The sequence below is a fragment of the Gymnoscopelus braueri genome, assembly GCF_963280865.1.
Source record: "Gymnoscopelus braueri genome assembly, chromosome: 16".
NCBI classification, from domain to species: Eukaryota; Metazoa; Chordata; class Actinopteri; order Myctophiformes; family Myctophidae; genus Gymnoscopelus; species Gymnoscopelus braueri.
The window spans coordinates 41,752,246-41,773,392 of record NC_137616.1 but is presented as its reverse complement, the minus strand read 5'-3'; positions in this window follow the sequence as shown (position 1 = coordinate 41,773,392).

Genomic DNA, 21,147 nt, shown 5'->3' with positions numbered 1-21,147 from the left:
TATTTTCGGTTTTCAGCTTTCTCCTTTCTCATGGACACCTCAACACATAACAGGGGCAATATACATTCAGCTATTGCCCCCCCACAAAACCGAAAGACAGCGTCTAATTTTACAAGCTTATGGAAAGCAAAAGCTTTGCCAACACCAAAGATCATGCTCCCCTCTACCCACCCGAGGTGGACCCTAGCACTGCTACATTCCTCCACACCCCCTGGGGACCATACGGAGGTACCAGGCCCTCAAGGTGACATTGACTCCTGAGGCATTTGACAATGTGGAGCAGCATCTCATAGTAGGCCTATTTGAGAAATTGAAATACACTAATAAAGGCAGTTCAACAGTGGAAACAAAAGCTATCGGGCAGTCAGCGAACATGATTTAAAAACTATGTTTTTGTGAATGTCACTGCGCTAAATATACCTTGGAAAATACATTTTGAATTTACACTCCCCATAACATAAAATACAGTTGGAGCACAGGCGCAACCATTTTTAAAGAGGCAGTAAATTAAGGTGGTTATTATGGCAACCATAAGTTCACATTATGCCGATTTACAAACTTAAACTCAGTTTCATTTGGTCCACTGTATCTTTTCCATTACAGGTCACTGGAAGGTATATTGAGGGGAAAATGTGGAAGTAAAATTAATTTAAAAAAAGCACTATTATGTACATTTGAGGGTTAGCCTTTCTCCCCCAGATGGGGGTGGGGTATTCATTTAGATTTTCTCCACATAAGGTTATGGGTACCCCAAATTTCAGCGGCTGTCATGGGTTCCCATGACAGCAGTTGAATCTCAACCTTTTTTAAATGTGTCACTGGAAATGTGTCACTTTACAAACACATTGGTGAAGACATTATTTTTCTAGCTATTTATTCCAAGATTTATGTAATATCCCCTGACTACTTGGCTGTCAATTGTCCAACTATTGAGCCTGTTACAGTTTCAGTAGTTGCAGTTTCACAACCTGACCTCTGGGGGGGGGACACTTTTGAACATTTTACTTCTCATATATTTTAACCATAGTATAAGGAACTATTTATACCAGGTTTAGATCATTTTACTCCCATATGAGCAGTGTGGCACAAATTGTAAGTGCCAAATGTGGCAAACAAATGGGTGTTTGGGTACTGTTACCCCAAATACAGGCATCAGACATTAAAATATGCTCTCAAAAAGTGTTTTATTGGAAAGATGCACTTTCCACTGAGGAGGACACCATTATTTGGCATCCAAGGTCCTCAATCACCTCTTTGGTCTGGTTAGGGGCAGTGAATGCATTGGCACAGGGGGAAAGGGCTATTTTCGGTTTTCAGCTTTCTCCTTTCTCATGGACACCTCAACACATAACAGGGGCAATATACATTCAGCTATTGCCCCCCCACAAAACCGAAAGACAGCGTCTAATTTTACAAGCTTATGGAAAGCAAAAGCTTTGCCAACACCAAAGATCATGCTCCCCTCTACCCACCCGAGGTGGACCCTAGCACTGCTACATTCCTCCACACCCCCTGGGGACCATACGGAGGTACCAGGCCCTCAAGGTGACATTGACTCCTGAGGCATTTGACAATGTGGAGCAGCATCTCATAGTAGGCCTATTTGAGAAATTGAAATACACTAATAAAGGCAGTTCAACAGTGGAAACAAAAGCTATCGGGCAGTCAGCGAACATGATTTAAAAACTATGTTTTTGTGAATGTCACTGCGCTAAATATACCTTGGAAAATACATTTTGAATTTACACTCCCCATAACATAAAATACAGTTGGAGCACAGGCGCAACCATTTTTAAAGAGGCAGTAAATTAAGGTGGTTATTATGGCAACCATAAGTTCACATTATGCCGATTTACAAACTTAAACTCAGTTTCATTTGGTCCACTGTATCTTTTCCATTACAGGTCACTGGAAGGTATATTGAGGGGAAAATGTGGAAGTAAAATTAATTTAAAAAAAGCACTATTATGTACATTTGAGGGTTAGCCTTTCTCCCCCAGATGGGGGTGGGGTATTCATTTAGATTTTCTCCACATAAGGTTATGGGTACCCCAAATTTCAGCGGCTGTCATGGGTTCCCATGACAGCAGTTGAATCTCAACCTTTTTTAAATGTGTCACTGGAAATGTGTCACTTTACAAACACATTGGTGAAGACATTATTTTTCTAGCTATTTATTCCAAGATTTATGTAATATCCCCTGACTACTTGGCTGTCAATTGTCCAACTATTGAGCCTGTTACAGTTTCAGTAGTTGCAGTTTCACAACCTGACCTCTGGGGGGGGGACACTTTTGAACATTTTACTTCTCATATATTTTAACCATAGTATAAGGAACTATTTATACCAGGTTTAGATCATTTTACTCCCATATGAGCAGTGTGGCACAAATTGTAAGTGCCAAATGTGGCAAACAAATGGGTGTTTGGGTACTGTTACCCCAAATACAGGCATCAGACATTAAAATATGCTCTCAAAAAGTGTTTTATTGGAAAGATTGACCCACAAAACCCAAGAATAGACACCAAATATGTTGGATAACTCCACATAAACCCTCCAATATATCTAACACCATTTGACCAAGGCTGCACCGCTTTAAAACCTCAAAATGTTGCCTTTGACATGAAAAGTATGTTCCCCTAAATCCATGATGCACAACTTTTAATATATGATGTAGGAGGGTATTAGGACCAATAAAAACTATATCACATTACTATCACAATTTATTTTGGGTTGGGCTTAGATTGACTGGCCTAATTGTTTAGTAGGACAGCATGGTAGGTTGTTCAGTAGGACAGCATGGTAGGTTGTTCAGTAGGACAGCACAGCATGGTAGGTTGTTCAGTAGGACAGCATGGTAGGTTGTTCAGTAGGACAGCATGGTCGGTTGGTCAGTAGCATGGTTGGTTGTTAGGACAGGAAGCAGGACATCAAGTGTCTCAGTTTACTTCTGAGGGGGAAAAAACAACATTGTAAGAAACTTTTAATTTTGTATTATTATTATCATTATTATTAATATTTTATTATTAATATTATTATTAATTGTTAATTGTTATTGTTATTATTGTCATTATTATTAGGCTATTAGTAGTAGTAGTAGTAGTAGTAGTAGTAGTAGTAGTAGTAGTAGTAGTAGTAAGAAGAATGTATAGCTATAACGAATTAATAACATGTGACAATGTGTCATGTGAAATTGGTAGGATATTTCCAAGTGTACAAGCAATTAAAATGTAGCAATTAAAAATAATATAGCATGTTTACAATGTTAAAAGTTAGATGCTTAATCATTCAGCCATTATTATTATTACTATTTAATTCATGATCCAGGTTTTTGTTTGGGATATATCTTTACTTATGGCTAGAATTAAAAAAAAGAAGACTAAGACTATTTTAGACTAGACTTGCACTTTTACGAATGCAGTCGTATTTATTTTAAATTTCTTACTGGACGTGTCTGTGAATCTACAAGATCTACAGATCTACAAGCTCGTAGCGAGGCACTCTGTGCTTCTGTGTATATCTGCTATTTTTTGAATAGCCAAAGAAATCTTAAAATGACACAGATGCGTTCCTGGTCTTTAAAAAGTCTTAGTTTCGTAGTCAAAACGTACTTTAACAGAAGCCCCATTTCTTGTCCTGGTCATAGTTGTAGGTGGTGGCGCACCACAGCCGTCCATCACTTCTGCCGTCAGTGGTACAGCCAGAGTACTTCTTCCCATTGAACAGGAAGGGGAAGAAGCAGGGCTTTCCATTGGTTGCCTCTGCATCAACCAGTAAAAGGAGGGAAAAGAATTAGATAGCCAGGCCGATGGCAGATTTTTGCATCCAATGCTGTTAACTAAAATAAGTGGCTATTTTTGAAAACTTTTGCCTATGGTATATTTTCCTGTATGCCAGGTTGGAAATTGTTAAAAATTTTGATCGGCTACATAATTGCTAATTGCGAATACCGAAGTCAAATAATGGCTGATATATTGACCACTACATGGATCTAGCTCTATAAGGCACAGGCAAAATGTGGGCTGGTAGCAGAAAGGATGTTATAATGTTAAGCAAATTAGGCTGTACTAAAACAGAGATGTGCAGAGTGAACCAATACTATGAACAATATAACTAAAAGAAACACCTTATAAATTACGACCACAATTACAACATGAAGTAAATAGTAAAAATGTTACATGATAAGCGTCATGTGACATAACCACTGTTGCACGGACTGAACTTGTACTCCCCTAGTAGAAAAGTGATGTAATAGCATGTGCCATTCCTATGATGTGTGTGCTGTGTATCTCTGTGTGTGTATCTGTGTGTGTAGCTGTGTGTGAATCCGCAGAGATGATTGGTGGAGTATAGCTTCACATGTTGGAGAAGTTCCTCCTCTCGGCCTTATTCCGCTTCTTCATGTCTAAAAACAGTTGGGGCAAGACTGCGCCACATCAACAGCTGACAAATCTCACGCTATAATTGACAGGGTACACCTATTTGATTAATCCCACGTGGACGTAGGTGTAAGCTAATTCCTGGGCTCAAATTTAAGCTGGTTTGTACGTTCCATTGATAAATGAGGGCCAGTATGTTTTTTATTTTGTCATTTTCCTCTCCTTTTCCCTTGGCAACCCCTGGTGGCCCATGTGACTCACTGCAGTAGAGCTTGTTGACACGGGCGATGTCGTTGGTGTTCATGCTTCTGGCGTCCCCAAAAGACTGAAAGAATGATGGTGGATTACGCTTGATGGTGGGGCGCCGACTCATAAACCACCAGAAACTTCGTCTGGAAAATGCATATCTGAAACACACACACACACACACACACACACACACACACACACACACACACACACACACACACACACACACACACACACACACACACACACACACACACACACACACACACACACACACACACGTTTATATTACTATACAACACAATTTTAGAACGGCATCCAGAATACTTTTACTTAAAGGGATATTTCACTTTCAAAAAAACTTTTGGTCATTTTATCGTCTACTCAGGCCTTTGTGAACCCCCCAGACAGTTTTTAAGTTGCTCGATTCAGTATTTAGACATTTGATATTCATTTTATCAGACACGCCCCCTTCCTATACAAACCCATTGTAACTTCAAACTCTATTTTAACCATGTTAGATTCATCAAAAACACCCGTCCTTGGTTCTGGTGACTCACCCTGCCCCCCTAATACGCGAGGGGGCCGTGTTTTTTCAATTACTTTTTTCATTTATTTTAAATATATTTTTTTGAAAATTGAAAAAATTAAATACAATAAAAAAATAAAATAAAATAAATGAAAAAAGTAATTGAAAAAACACGGCCCCCTCACGCATTAGGAGGGCAGGGTGAGTCACCAGAACCAAGGACGGGTGTTTTCGACGAATCTAGCATGGTTAAAATGGAGTTTGAAGTTACAATGGGTTTGTATAGGAAGGGGGCGTGTCTGATAAAATGAATATCAAATATATAAACACTGAATCGAGCAACTTAAAAACTGTCTGGGGGGCTCACAAAGGCCTGAGTAGATGATAAAATTACCAAAAGTTTTTTTGAAAGTGAAATATCCCTTTAAGTAATAAATCCAGGGTTGCATTGCTCATGGGACGGCCTTGCACCCCGTGCAGGAACCTATTTGACCAGGAGCACGAGCAGGCACATGCACAGATTTAAAACAACTTTAAATTCACACCTCAACAAAGTTTTCAAAGGCTCCCGACTCACACCAGGTGAATTAACATAGGAATGAGCCTATATGCATTATACATTGTCCATTGTGTGACCTGTAGTGTAGTTGTTAAGCGACGTGCGCGTCACGTCATTAAAATAGAGTGCAACCACGTTCCAATTCAGCAATGTGACACTGAAGAAAGTACTTTTTTCACACTGCCCGAACGCACACTCACACTGACGGACACACACACTAACCTGCCGTAGTGCATAACAGAGTGGTAGTCGTAGGGAGTGCCTAAGTTGTTGGTATCCACCTTATGGAAGTTATGCTCCTGTCCTGTAAGAGAAGCAGAGTCGACCAATCAGAAGAAGGAGCACATACCACCAGAACCAATCAGACAACAGAGCACATATCATCACATTATAAACGAACCAATCAGATGATCACATATTATACAGTATATAGTATATAATAGATTTTTATCCACATTAACGCTGACATCCCTATCGTGGGCAAAACTTCAAAATGTTTAAAAGCATTTTCATTTTTTGTCATTTTCATTTAGAATTCATAATGTGTTTTTTTCTGGATGGCGAGGAGCACTGGTTTGGGTTCACTAACTCGACATACCGTTTTAGTCGCACCACAGCAATTATTTGCAGTCGCATAAATGCTCACAATTATATAGTTTTGGTCGCACAAATTAACCCATTCACTACGGGAAAGCATCTGTGCCATTTCATACTTTGGCTATTCAAAAAATATTTTTTAATAATCGGGAAAATGTGTCCTAATCTTATAATTTTTTTAAAGCGAACATTCTTAACTACATTTTTTGCTTCTGGGGAGCACACATCATATTTTGAGATGTGAGGGTCGCGGCCAAATACATATCAATTTTGGGGGTCCATGACATGAAAAAGTTTGAGCACCACTGATATAGATGATATTTTTAGAATCGGGTCAGGTCTTAATGGGTTGAACCTCAGGTGACCAAAGCGGTCACAATTTCCAGCCCTGGTTACAGTGTTGACAGATGTATGTTAATTATTGGATTTGTATACGATAATTTTACCCACTTTACGATGTACGATCAATAATTAAAAAAAGGCCCAAATATACGATAATTTCGCAAACGTTTGTGAATTTACTAGATTCCCTGGCTGCTGATTCAGGATCCCGTTTGGCTTTTCAAAATAAGTCATTAAATCAGTAAATCTGACCCTAGATCTATACTTGGAGGCATTAAAAACACCGGTCTCGTCTTTCCAGTCCAGTTCAAGGCTTTTATTTCCAGGAAGTTGCCTGATTCCACACCATATGAGAAGCGTTTTTGTCACGTAAGAGTCTCAAACAAGGTTGTTTCTTACAATAAATACGCAATTCTGCTGCTGTGTACCATAGTTTTCTTTTAAATGTCATAATTTTAAAGCCTCTGGTACGATAATTTAAGATTTTCCCATCTGGCAACACTGCCTGGTTACCATATTGAATGTTCTTGGTGATGATGGTGATGTAGTTGTCTCTATCGGAGCGGTTGTGTTCATGATGGAAGCCCAGAGCGTGGAGAACTTCGTGTTGGATGGTTTTCTGAGTGAGACACTTATCTCTCTGTAGAGAAATCCTCTGACGGCCTCCCTGACGCCCGATGTACGACCAGCACCTACAGTTTATAATGTTACAATGTTACGTTATTACAATTTTACGATGTACGACCAGCACCTACAGTTTAATGTTACAATGTTACATTATTACAATGTTACGATGTACGACCAGCACCTACAGTTTATTATGTTGAAATGTTACGTTATTACAATGTTACGTTATTACAATGTTACGTTATTACAATGTTACGTTATTACAATGTTAAATTATTACAATGTTAAATTATTACAATGTTACATTATTACAATGTTACGATGCACGACCAGCACCTACAGTTTATAATGTTACATTATTACAATGTTGCATTATTACAATGTTACGATGTAGGCATTCCTTAGACGCTCTTATCCAGAGTGACTTTCAATAAACAAGGTAAACACATACATAGAATGCAGAGAGACAGTGTAGTGTCTCAGTAAATCACAGGTAAACTAAGAGCTTAGCCCCTTTCGGAACCCTGTATACCTTTTTTTGTAGTTGGGATGATGACGATATCCAGGACTAGAGAGTGGTACCAGTGGGTGAATGAGAGAAGCCATTGACTTTCAAGGAACACCTGGATAGCGTCATCACCCCAAATACAAAAAAAGGTATAACGGGCTCCAAAAGGGGCTAACCAATAACCTATGCATCAGTCTAAAAACAATCTACTATCAATATGTGTGTGTGTGTGTGTGTGTGTGTGTGTGTGTGTGTGTGTGTGTGTGTGTGTGTGTGTGTGTGTGTGTGTGTGTGTGTGTGTGTGTGTGTGTGTGTGTGTGCGTGCGTGCATGCGTGCGTGCGTGCGTGCGTGCGTGTGTGTGTTTACTAACCCATTCCCAGGGTATATCTCCAGATAGTCTGCCTGATTTGTCCTCCACCAAAACTTGATGCATGTGGATTCATGGAAGGTGACCAGCCCTTTGATGATGGTCATACGCTCCACAAAGCCTGCAGAGGGAGACAAACTCAACCACTTAGTTCAGTCACTCTTTTTGTATTATTATTTTAGTTTTTTAGTTTTGATGGATTGAATAGCCTACTTTATTAGTCAGAAACGTAAACAGCATGGAGGTACAGTAAAACATTTAGGCTAAAAGGATAACCCTAACCCTAACACAAACAAGACCTGGAGACTTTTCCATTTCCATTTTCCGTTTCCATTGTGGTCCTATGCATTCAATCTTGAATGATGCTCATATTAGCCGTAGGAAGTATTAAGTTGTTTTTTTATTTTCATTTGCATTCCATACATTCCAAAGGGCTGGACCACACATGGACAAAAGACATCATCAACTTGTGACGTGCGTTGTCCCGCTTGAGTATTTAAGGTGTTATTAATCTTAGTTATAAAGGGTAATTATAATGTATTAAGGCATATAAACTTATTAGCCAGGGATCCTTTTAATAATCTTGTTAATAAACAATTCAATCAATCAATCAATCAATCAATCAATCAATCAATCAATCAATCAATCAATCAATCAATCAATCAATCAATCAATCAATCAATCAATCAATCAACCAACCAACCAACCAACCAATCAGAACGTACTGAAAGCATCAGAGATGGTCACATGGATTCTAACTTGGCCGTTTTGCTCTGGATGTTTGGGCCACAGACATCCTTTCTGTGTGCACTGAGCTGCGTTCCTCCTGCTTGGCATGGCGATGTCACCAAACATGACCCGAGGGTCACCTCTGGCACCTCTGGCACGACCTACAAACACGCACACACGCACACACGCACAAACTTATATAGACAGTGATATAAACGCCACACACAACACATTATACACACAATGATACATTTGTATTATTTTACTTGTGAGGACCTTTTTAGGGTGGCGATTTGATCAATGCTATTAAAAATAAATTAATACTTTTTTAACCATAAGCCTAAAGCCGGAAAATAGCAGATCAATCATTGTGTGTCACTTTTTACATATATAGGATATGGATTTCATTGCTACGCCTGTTAAATCTCCTTCAGACAGCCATGTTGTCTCTCCTCTAGGCAGCCATGTTGTCTCTCCTCTAGGCAGCCATGTTGGCTCCTCTAGGAAGCCATGTTGGCTCCTCTAGGCAGCCATGTTGGCTCCTCTAGGCAGCCATGTTGTCTCTCCTCTAGGCAGCCATGTTGGCTCCTCTAGACAGCCATGTTGGCTCCTCTAGGCAGCCATGTTGGCTCCTCTAGGCAGCCATGTTGGCTCCTCTAGACAGCCATGTTGGCTCCTCTAGACAGCCATGTTGGCTCCTCTAGGCAGCCATGTTGGCTCCTCTAGGCAGCCATGTTGGCTCCTCTAGGCAGCCATGTTGTCTCTCCTCTAGGCAGCCATGTTGGCTCCTCTAGACAGCCATGTTGGCTCCTCTAGGCAGCCATGTTGGCTCCTCTAGGCAGCCATGTTGGCTCCTTTAGGCAGCCATGTTGGCTCCTCTACACAGCCATGTTGGCTCCTCTAGGCAGCCATGTTGGCTCCTCTAGGCAGCCATGTTGGCTCCTCTAGGCAGCCATGTTGTCTCTCCTCTAGGCAGCCATGTTGTTTCTCCTCTAGACAGCCATGTTGGCTCCTCTAGGCAGCCATGTTGGCTCCTCTAGACAGCCATGTTGGCTCCTCTAAGCAGCCATGTTGTCTTCACTAGGCAGCCATGTTGGCTCCTCTAGGCAGCCATGTTGTCTCCTCTAGGGAGCCATGTTGGCTCCTTCAGACAGCCATGTTGGCTCCTCTAGGCAGCCATGTTGGCTCCTCTAGGCAGCCATGTTGTCTTCACTAGGCAGCCATGTTGGCTCCTCTAGGCAGCCATGTTGGCTCCTATAGGCAGCCATGTTGTCATCACTCGGCAGCCATGTTGGCTCCTTCAGACAGCCATGTTGGCTCCTCTAGGCTCACTCACCCAGGTTGGTGTTTGCTCTCTCAATAATATCACCCACATCCAGATCTTCACCTGGATTCATAGAAACACACAGACACAGTTATAAATATAATGATAGAAACAGTACAGACACAGTTATAAACATAATGACAGAAACATAACATGATAGTATTTCATGATGTATTATAAAGACCATACAGTATATAAATGATGATGTTTAGACTCACCAGTAACAACCCCTCTAAGGTCTCTAGTAGCTGGATCCTGCAAAACAAACACACGCACACACGCACACACGCACGCATGCACGCACGCACGCACGCACGCACACACACACACACACACACACACACACACACACACACACACACCCGAGCACACACACATCAATGCATGCATGTACACACACACACACACACACACATGTATGGATGTATGTGTACAGTATGGACACATGTCTACGTTTGAACCTCAAAATACATATTTGGTAAAAAAATTAAAATTAAAAACCCTAGGGGTCCTCAGAGTTACTACAGGGGGTCCGCCAAATCTTAGTGAGATAGGAACAATTTATTCTTCTTTTAAATCAACCACTTGAACCCCAGCATCCCTATTCTGAGGGGAAACATTTGCCAAAAATTGCAGATCTACAAGCTCACAACGCCTCGCGCTGCTACGCATTGTGAGCTTGTAGATCTGTTACCCAAACAGTGGGTCGGCACCGGTTTGTGGGTCGAGGACACAATTTTTTACATACAAAGTGCCACAGATTAAATATGATCTCATGTTAATGTGTATTTTCAGACATTTAACCCTCAATACTTAGTCAACTTTCCCTCTACACCAAATCTGTTAAGAAATCTGTCAAAAATGTGGACGGCTATTTTTGGTGAATGGTTCCGGCTTCAGAATAGGGATGCTAGGGTTCAAGTGGTTAATGTAATAAAAAGGTCTTAATATCATACAAAGATTTAGCGCCCCCCCCCTGTAGTAACTCTGAGGAAAAAACCTAGTTTAAGTTTAAACGACAGTTTGAGGATCCAATGGAGTTAGGAGGTTTAGTCAAAAGCGCCTTTTAATACTTTTCATTGGTTCAATATTTGTAAAACCCACACACAGACGTAAAGGGTGTTCAATAGAACTGATTTATTTAATATAATATTTGTTGCTGTCGGGCAGAAACCAGCTAACTCCATTTTTCCGCTTTTGCATTTTTTCCATAAATCAGTGCTATGTCTGTGTGTTTAGTTGGTTGAAAAAATATTGAACCAATGAAAAGTATTAAAAAGCGTTTCTGACAAAACCAGCTAACTCCATTGGATCCTCAAACTGTCTGCTAAACCAGCTATTTCCATTGGATCCTCAAACTGTCTGCTAAACCAGCTATTTCCATTGGATCCTCAAACTGTCTGCTAAACCAGCTAACTCCATTGGATCCTCAAACTGTCTGCTAAACCAGCTAACTCCATTGGATCCTCAAACTGTCTGCTAAGCTAACTCCACCAAAGGGGGGTGGAGTTACAGTGGTTATCTGTTCGTTCATGCGCGATCTTCAAACGGCCGCCTATTGCCGCCTATTGGACCTCAGAGGTACCTAAACATACCTTTAAAAGTTGACGCCCACAGAATCTTAGCGCCTCCCATTGCAAGGATTAGAACGTTTAGTGTGGCCGTTCAGCCACCAGGTGGCGCTTGGTATCAAAATTAAAAAAAGTTAAAGTACTCATTATAAAGAAAGTCCAGTTTCACATGTTATGTTAAAATTGAAAATAGCAGATCTACAAGCTTACAACATGTAGCTTAGTTCTGCTAAGGCTGAAGTGGTTAATGTATGTTTTGTAATAATAATCAAAATCTGCAAAGTAACTAGTAGCCTAACTAGTTTTCAAACACTGCGCATTGCATCCGTCTGTGTGTGTGTGTGTGTGTGTGTGTATAAAATATATAAAACATATTTTGAAAGTAGCAGATCTACAAGCTCACATTGCCACCCCAAATGTAAATAAAGTATTCAATGAAACAGTCTTATATATTATTATTTTTTCTCGCATCACACATGCTGTGTAGTATATATCCTAATTGTTTCCTCTGTAAATGAGACAGCCCAGTTAGTGTAGAGGTTACCACTGATGTCCAGTAATTTTACGGCCCGCGTTCGAATCCCACGCAAGGAGCATGATCGTAACTCGAACCGTTAATTCAGCCAAAATCTGTCTCTTGAGTTTCGAATTGTATTCTTTGATCTGCTGGTGCCTGGTGAAGATATAACTTAACTGTCACAACTTGGTATTTATAAACATACTTGTGTGAATTACGGAGAAATCTGAATGAAGTCTTGTTTGGGGAGGCGCTACGCACTTATGGATTATGGATCTCTTTGTGTCAGTCGTGCGACCTATTTTTGGTGCGCAATACCGCCCGCCAAACGAAGTATATACACAATTGAAACCTAGCTGAGCGCACGGCACAACAACGAGAGAGAGAGAACGGAGAGAGAGAGAGAGAGAGAGAGAGAGAGAGACGTGTTGTTATCAGCTATTTGAAAATATCCAATCTACAAGCTCACACGTTGTGAGCTTGTAGATTGCTATTATCTCTCTCTCTCTCTTTCTCTCAAAAGTATTGGTATCAAAACGTACTTAAATTAAAAAGTAAAAGTACTCGTTATGCAGAATGTCCCGTTTCACATGAAAATAGCAGATCTACAAGCTTGTGAGCTTAGTTCTGCTATTTTTAAATAGCTATAAGGCTGAAGTGGTTAATGTTATTAAGTGGTTATGTTATTATGTTTTGTAATAATAATCAAAATCTACAAAGTAACAAGCAACTAATGTTGTCAAACACTGCGCATCGCATCTGTGACACACAAGCCACCACAAGCAGGCGGACCTATATTCACACCTCAGACCGCCTGGATCATTGAAAGAAAAACCCATAAACAGTTGAATGTGGAAATACACGGTTTCTGCCCATCCCTCTAACCCATGTAGGCTACCTGTATAAACCATGCTGTTGCATGCACATGAAAATGTAGGCCTACTTAAAATCTCAAAATCGGCCGGGCTGAATTTGCATCTGAACAAATACATTGATAGAACCCCCCCCCCCCTCAAAGAAAGCCCTTCCCTTCCCCCAATAATGTTTGCAGATGGGCTATTTTCAGCACAGGCTACTGTAGTATTGCCTATAGATAAGACTGGGGATTTGTGTAGCCCAGACTGATTGGGTGTCGTTGATAAAATGTTCTTAAAACGGAGATTTTTTAGGTTAACATCAAGAAGGGCCGGTCAGCTCCATTCACGGCTTTAGCAGGCAAACCCCCCAATACAATGCTTTGTTTTCAAGTGTTGCATTGCGCACAAACGTCAGTAGTATTACAAAGTTATAAAAAATGTGCATGACAAAAAATAACCCGAAAACCTACCACTTCCATACAGAATGGGAGGAAGACTTTTTTCCCCCCATTCCAAGTGTGTTTGTCTTATATGCAACGCCAGCGCCGCTATTCCAAAGCCCCGCAAAAAGCACAAAGTACAAACGTATAATAATAATAATAAATATTTATTTATATATTTTCTGAAACTTGACATTCTGCATGAGAGAGAGAGAGAGAGAGAGAGAGAGAGAGAGAGAGAGAGAGAGAGAGAGAGAGAGAGAGAGAGAGAGAGAGAGATAGAGAGAGAGAGAGAGAGAGAGAGAGACTTAAATCAGGGGTCTTCGACAGGAGGTCCGAGACCCCTAGAGGGTCCTCAGAGTTACTGCCGGGGGTCCAGCACAGAAAGTAGGCTACATTTGGGGAGGCATTGTGAGCTTGTAGATCTGCTACTTTCAAAAGATGTTTTATATATTTTATACATTTGAAAAGCACAGCGAAGCACAGCTATTGGAAATACTAAAAAAATACCTAAAATCTTTACTTATGTACAGTAGCCAGTAGTACAGGAGGCTGCTGCCAAGTTAAGCTGCTGGGGACCCCCTGGAACACTCCCAAGGACCCCCCCTGGTAGTGATCTCTCTCTCTCTCTCTCTCTCTCTCTCTCTCTCTCTCTCTCTCTCTCTCTCTCTCTCTCTCTCTCTCTCTCTCTCTCTCTCTCAGAATGTCCCGTTACTCAAGTACATTTTGAATATATATATTTATTTTCTCATTCATTTGAAAATAGCCGATCTACAAGCTCACAATGCGTCGCCATGGGGTTGGTCGAATCCCCCCCCCCCATATCAAAACAGAAGATCTGCTTTCGGGAACCTCGGAAACGAGCCACTCTCGTGTTGTTAGTGTGTCTGGGGGGTCTGCAGGAGGGCGAGGTGGGGAAGGGGGGTGGGGTGGAGGATCTCATCAGGTCATAACAAGATCTACAAGCTAACAATGTGTCTCTCCCATGAGCATTGCAGCTTGAAGATATGTTGTGTTTGTTGATCACACAGCTCCTCTCTCTCTCTCTCTCTCTCTCTCTCTCTCTCTCTCTCTCTCCTAGTACGCAAATGAGCCATGCGGTCCTTACAACGTACTGTAAACACAAGCACTCCCTAGCCCAGATCTGCTATTTTTTTTTAACCTTGTGAAAACTTGTGAAATGGGAAAATAGCCGATCCGCTTTTGGGGGCAGGGAAACTAGTTTCTAGCCTACATGAGAGCTTCCTTTTCTCTCCTCCAAGGCACTAGGCAGGTTACAGTAGTCTATTCACACCTGGCTTAGACCGTGGAGTGTCATGTGTCATTGTTACAGTTTGGGGGTAGGGATCATTTGCATCTTTTGTGCGTAGTAGATGTGATTGTGTGTGTAAAGTGGTATAGTGTTTCACCGTGTCAACTCGAATGCTACTGAACAGGGATAAATTAATTAATTATTATGGATATAAATATAATAAGTAAACAATCAACAATTCAATGGCATTGCCAAATGCACATTTTATTTGACCACTTATTTTATTCTTAGTTTTAACTGCACCCTCAAAAACATTTTTTCATTGCACCTTCAAGCTAAGCTTCTGATTAAAGAAGTTAGGGACGCTTGGGGTTTCACCGTGTAAAGTAACTAAGTAAATTTACCCAAGTACTGTAGGCCTACTTGAGTAATTTCCAGCTTTCTGTGCTTTCTGTGTGTGTGCTAGACTAACTTGACTGTCTGAGTCACAGAGGAAAGAAGTAATTACAACACAGCAGTTGATTCGGGATGAATAATAACAATAGGCCTAGTATATATACAACGTTTGTCTGTCTGTCTGTTTGTCTGTCTGTCTGTCAGCGCGCACGAGATGTACTTTGTAGATGTTACAATCTATCTTTAATAATACTAACTAGATGTGGTGTAAAGTAAGTTATTTTACTCCACTACAATTATTTGAAAACGAACTAAGCACATAGTTTGATGCCAATACTTTGTATTGGCTTTGTAGCCTAGTTTTACTCAGTAATATTTTTAACACAGGCCTTTTACTTGTAACAGAGTATTTTTATATTGTGGTAAAAAACGGGACATTCTGCAATAGATTAATATTACATATTACTTTTTAGTTACTTAAAAAAATAAAATAATTGAACAATTAATCTAGATTTTGTATTATTATTATTATTATTATTATTATTATTATTATTATTATTATTATTATTATTATTATTAGCCCACAGATTATTTTTGGGACAGAGATGGCAGATGAGCAGGCATTTAAATTATAAGATTTAAGGATTGGGAATTACATTAATGTATCAATGTATTTATTTAAATTAATCAATTCATAAATAGACATATACCTTAATGTAATGTAATCTAGAGTAATTTCTTTCCTCTGCAAACATTTTAGCTCTCTTATGCCACCTACTGTCCACCTACTGTATTACAGCGCAAACCACACCTCCAAGCCATAGCCACACCCCCAACCTTTCACAACCTAGGGTTAGGTGAGTCCTGGTAGGTACCTTTCAGAGACTGGGGCGTATAGGTCAGCAGGTAACCACTGTAGCATGGTTTTGCTGACTCCAGGCTCCACACCCTTTTGACCTCCAACCTCATTGTGAGCTTGGAGGTCCATTTAGCTGTTCTTATCAATGATGAACAAAACCTCCTAACTCCACTTTTTGTTTTGTTTTTTCATTTCCTGAAAAATTAACATTTTGAAGTTAGCTGGCTTCTGCCCGACAGCAGAGGTATGTTTGCTGTCTGAATAATATCACCCACATCCAGATCTTCAATGATGTCACCTGGATTCATAAAAACACACAGAAGACAGTTATAAATATAATGATAGAAACACACAGACACAGTTATAAATATAGCATGATGTATTATGAACAGTATCTGACATGCTGATGTTATGATGTTTATAACATGTTATAACATGGTGATGTTATGATATAACATGATAATATATCATGATATATTATAAAGACCATACAGTATAAGTTATGATGTTTAGACTCACCAGTATCAACCTCTTTGTCTATAGTAGCTGGATCCTGCAAAACAACACACACACACACACACACACACACACACACACACACACACACACACACACACACACACACACACACACACACACACACACACACACACACACACACACACACACACACACACACACACACACACACACACACTGTACTGTACATGTATGGATCTGTGTGTACAGTATGGACAAAAAATATTTTTTTGGTTAAAAAACAAAAACCCTAGGGGTCCTCAGGGTTACTACAGGGGGTCCGCCAAATCTTAGTATGATAGGAACAATTTCTTCTTCTTTTACATCAACCACTTGAACCCCAGCATCCCTGAGGGGGAATCATTTGCCAAAGTCTACAAGCTCACAACGCCTCGCGCTGCTACGCATTGTGAGCTTGTAGATCTGCTGTTTTCGGCGAAGAGGTTTGTTGTGTAGAGGGGAAGAAAGAGCAGACCAAGTACAGAGCCAAAGGTCAAGTTTACTAAGTAGTGAGGGTTTAAGTGGTTCAATGTTTGAAAATAGACATTAACATGAATCCAACGTATTAATAGAAAAGATCATGTGTAAACAAACAAACAAACAAAAAGTGAGTGAGTGTGTGGTTGTGTGTGTGTGTGTGTGTGTGTGTGTGTGTGTGTGTGTGTGTGTGTGTGTGTGTGTGTGTGTGTGTGTGTGTGTGTGTGTGTGTGTGTGTGTGTGTGTGTGTGTGTGTTCGTACCACAGGCAGTGCATAGATGGTTCCAGTGAGAGACAGGAGTATGAAGACAAGAAGTGAAGTCATGATGATTATAAACCTGAATATAGATAAGATATAAGAGATAAGAGATTATAATAATAGATAATAATTTGTATAGCACTTGTCTTAACGGTGTTACAAAGTGCTTGTACAGATAAAAACAACAATAACGAATTATGTCACAAACATACCAACAAGGCAATGAAACAGTAACAATGACATAAATAGAACAAGTGCCACAGATTAAATACAATGAGCATGTGTGTGTGTGTGTATGTGTATGTGTATATCTATTTTCTTTATAGCCTACGCTAAAATCTAAAATGACACAGATGCTTTCCCGGTTTTAATGGGTTAAAGATATATTTAAAACTGGTTAATGGAATACTATTAGTTCACTGTTACCCAAACAGTGGGTCGGCACCCATTTGTGGGTCGCGGACATCATTTTAATGTGTATTTTCAGACATTAACCACTTATCCCCTCCATTGTGTTAGGGTTATTTTTGACCCGTTTTCAAGTTTAAATAGGTAAAACGTCCTTTACATTTCTTTATTGGAACAAGGCTTCATGATATCCTCAGAAACAGCTATTTTAACGCAACAAAATTAATTACCAACATTTTAGTTCATTCTGATGGTCTCTATTTAAAAAAAGCGACATCTGTTGTGTTAAGAGAAGTGTGGCTCAATTCCCCTCAAATTGTCAATATTCAATGTTTACATGTTTGAGAGTGAGAGAAACTTGTCCTCAATTTGCATTTGCTATTACAGTAGGAGTAAAATAAAGTTTGGGTTTATGAAAAATAAATGACTTTTTACCTATATGGGTCAATTCTGACCCTTAACACCACAGATGTCACTATATATAATAATATTTGTGCTGTGTTTAAGTTTTTAGTGTGACTTATCATATAAAGATTTAGCGGCCCCCCCTATAGAAACTCTGAGGACCCCCTAGGGGTCCCGGACCCCCTGTTGAAGACCCCTAGGTTAGAGAGTTCCAAAACGTCATCGCCACGTATAGTACATCACCGTATTCCCCACTGCATTCGTTCTAGGCTTAGACTGTAAAAATGTCATATTTGTACATAATATATTTCTGCTGTCGGGCAGAAACCAACTATGTCCAATATATTAACTTATCAGGAAATGAAAAAATATAAGTTTTTAAAACAACACAATACTGCCTCTTCAAAGTCGGTATGGTGAGTTTATACATTGTCAGATACTTGAATGTGTCCTTATATTATCATCACTTTACCCAAATACAGCTCAAGTGGGTTAGGAGGTTTTTGACCTTTAATATGGAGATAGTTGTTTTGTCCATCATTGATTAAAATGATCAAGTCAGATGGGGAAAAAAACCTAAGTTTGAGTTAGGAGGTTTAAACGACGATCCAATGGAGTTAGGAGGTTTAGTCAGAAGCGACTTTTTAATACTTTTCATTGGTTCAATATGTAAAACCCACACACAGACGTAAAGGGTGTTCAATAGCACTGATTTATTTTGTTGAAAGTTGAAAAACTGAGATAGTTGGTTTCTGCCTGACAGCGACGATATCCAGTATATAGGTCATCAAAGGCCCACCAAAATACACTAAATCAACTGTAGATTTAGTCAACTAAAACTAGATTAAGACTAAAACATTTCAGATGACTCAAATATGACTAAAACGAAATGGAATTTTATGACAAAAAAAACTACATCAAAATCATCAAAAAAACATTAAACAACATTAATACCGGGAAAGCATCTGTGTGATTTTAGATTTTAGCGTTGGCTATTCAAAAATAGCAGATATAAGCTTGTACATCTGCTATTTTAGATTTTTTTGTGGAAAAATCTTAAGTGTGAGAACAACAGATTTAGAAGGCATTTTGTAAAAGGTCTTAAGAGTGGAGGAGAGCAGAGTAAATCTTACCTTGGGACATGCAGGTGCAAAGTGATCAGCAGGTGCAGAGTGATCAGCAGGTGCAGAGGTGCCTCCTACCAGCGGGGGAATTTCCTCCTCCCTCTGCAGGGTGTGGAGCCTGATGATGAAGTTCAAAGTAGTTGCAATTCCATTGGTGATTCTAGCACGCATCACTGCATGCCTTGCATACTGCGATTATTGTATGGTTGCATTCCACCTCATAATCTTGAAAACCGAAAAATAGGATTACTGGAGTCGACGGGCAGGGGCAGCGTCAGGCCGGCAGGAGTAAACGCATATGTGTGTGTTGTTTGTTTGGTAACATACTACAACACGTGAAGCTGCAGGCGCAACTACAATATGACACGTGTCACTGATGGCCGGGATTTTTTACTAATACAATTAATAGTTGATGGGACACTTTTTAAACATTTTAATATTTGGGCTTGCTGTAAAGTATTAAGTGACTTCAAAAGACTTGAATTCTCAAGAGGTCAAGAGGGCTCAAGTCAAGTCACAAGTCTATTTTTGATTTGATTTGTTCCACCAGGAGTATCTATACTTTGACTCAAGTCAGTACTTTGACTCAAGTCAGTACTCTACTAGCCTCGGAAACCCATGTTTTTTTTTTTGTTACAAAAGAAAAAAAGCCTGGGATAGCCATGCAGGAACGATGGTCTTAGGACCTTGTTATCTCCTAACCAATCAGAGTGCAGAGGGGACGTCAGCATGCTCGTCAGCATGCTCCGTGCACAGGCCGGGGGGGGGGGGGGGGAGGAGGGGAGGGGAGGCGGGGACATAGATTGGTGAAGCAATAGGAAGCCCCGCACGAATCCGGGCGGCTGAGTTTGGATCCGCCCTTCAAGACCATCGATTGGGCTCGTTCGCTCAGTCTAGTACTCTACTTGCAGCACCAGTGCTGCAAGTAGAGCCTCACTTTGAAGTATATGTCCAGGACCCTTCACTGACCTGCCACAATAATACATGCCCAGCAGGACCCTATGATTGATTGATTGAATACTTTATTAGCAGTTTATAGAAAAAAGCACATGAAAGTACAGTTCAATACAAGGTCAGCTAAGAGGATTTAAAACCCAAGAAAGCCTATGGCTTGTTTCCATTGGGGTCCTTTGTACTCAATTCATAGAGACATTTAATGACAGACAGATATACACTACTATGCAAAACAATAACATCATAAAAACAGTTTTAAAAAAAAGTACAGTAAACAGTTTGGGGGGGGGGGGGGGGCACCTGTAGGTACTCTTTTAGGGTGGTGTTGAAGGAGAGTAGGGTTTTAAACTCCTTCACAGCTTTTGGTAGGGCATTCCACATTTCTGTGGCATAGCAGGAGAACAAATTGAACCCATTGTTTGTGCCAAATCTGGGTTGGACGTGATCAGTGGAGCTTCCTCTGGTGTTGTGACTGTGGACTTTATGGACATTTTTGAAGTACTTTGACAGGTACATGGGTGTCTTTTATATATCTTGTAGACCAGGCCCATTGCAAGTTGCTGTACTCTGTCCTCAACCCTGAGCCATCCGACCCAAGCAAAGTGAGAAGGGGTTAGATGAGTTGTAGGTGTAAGGCCAAGAAGTAGCCTTACCAGTTTGTTTTGGGATGTCTGGAACCTTGGCCTTTGTGGTGTTGTACCATGAGGTGCATGCATAGTCGAAGTGACCTTGGATGAGGGCTCCTGTTATTGTCTTCCAAGTGTTCTTACTGACCAGAGAATAAATCCTATAAAAAAAAACGTGTTCTTTGGTTGTTGTTTTTTGATTACCCTTGTTGCCATTTTATCACTGGAAAGGTTTACATCTAAAATGGAACCTAGGGAGTTAATTTCCTCTT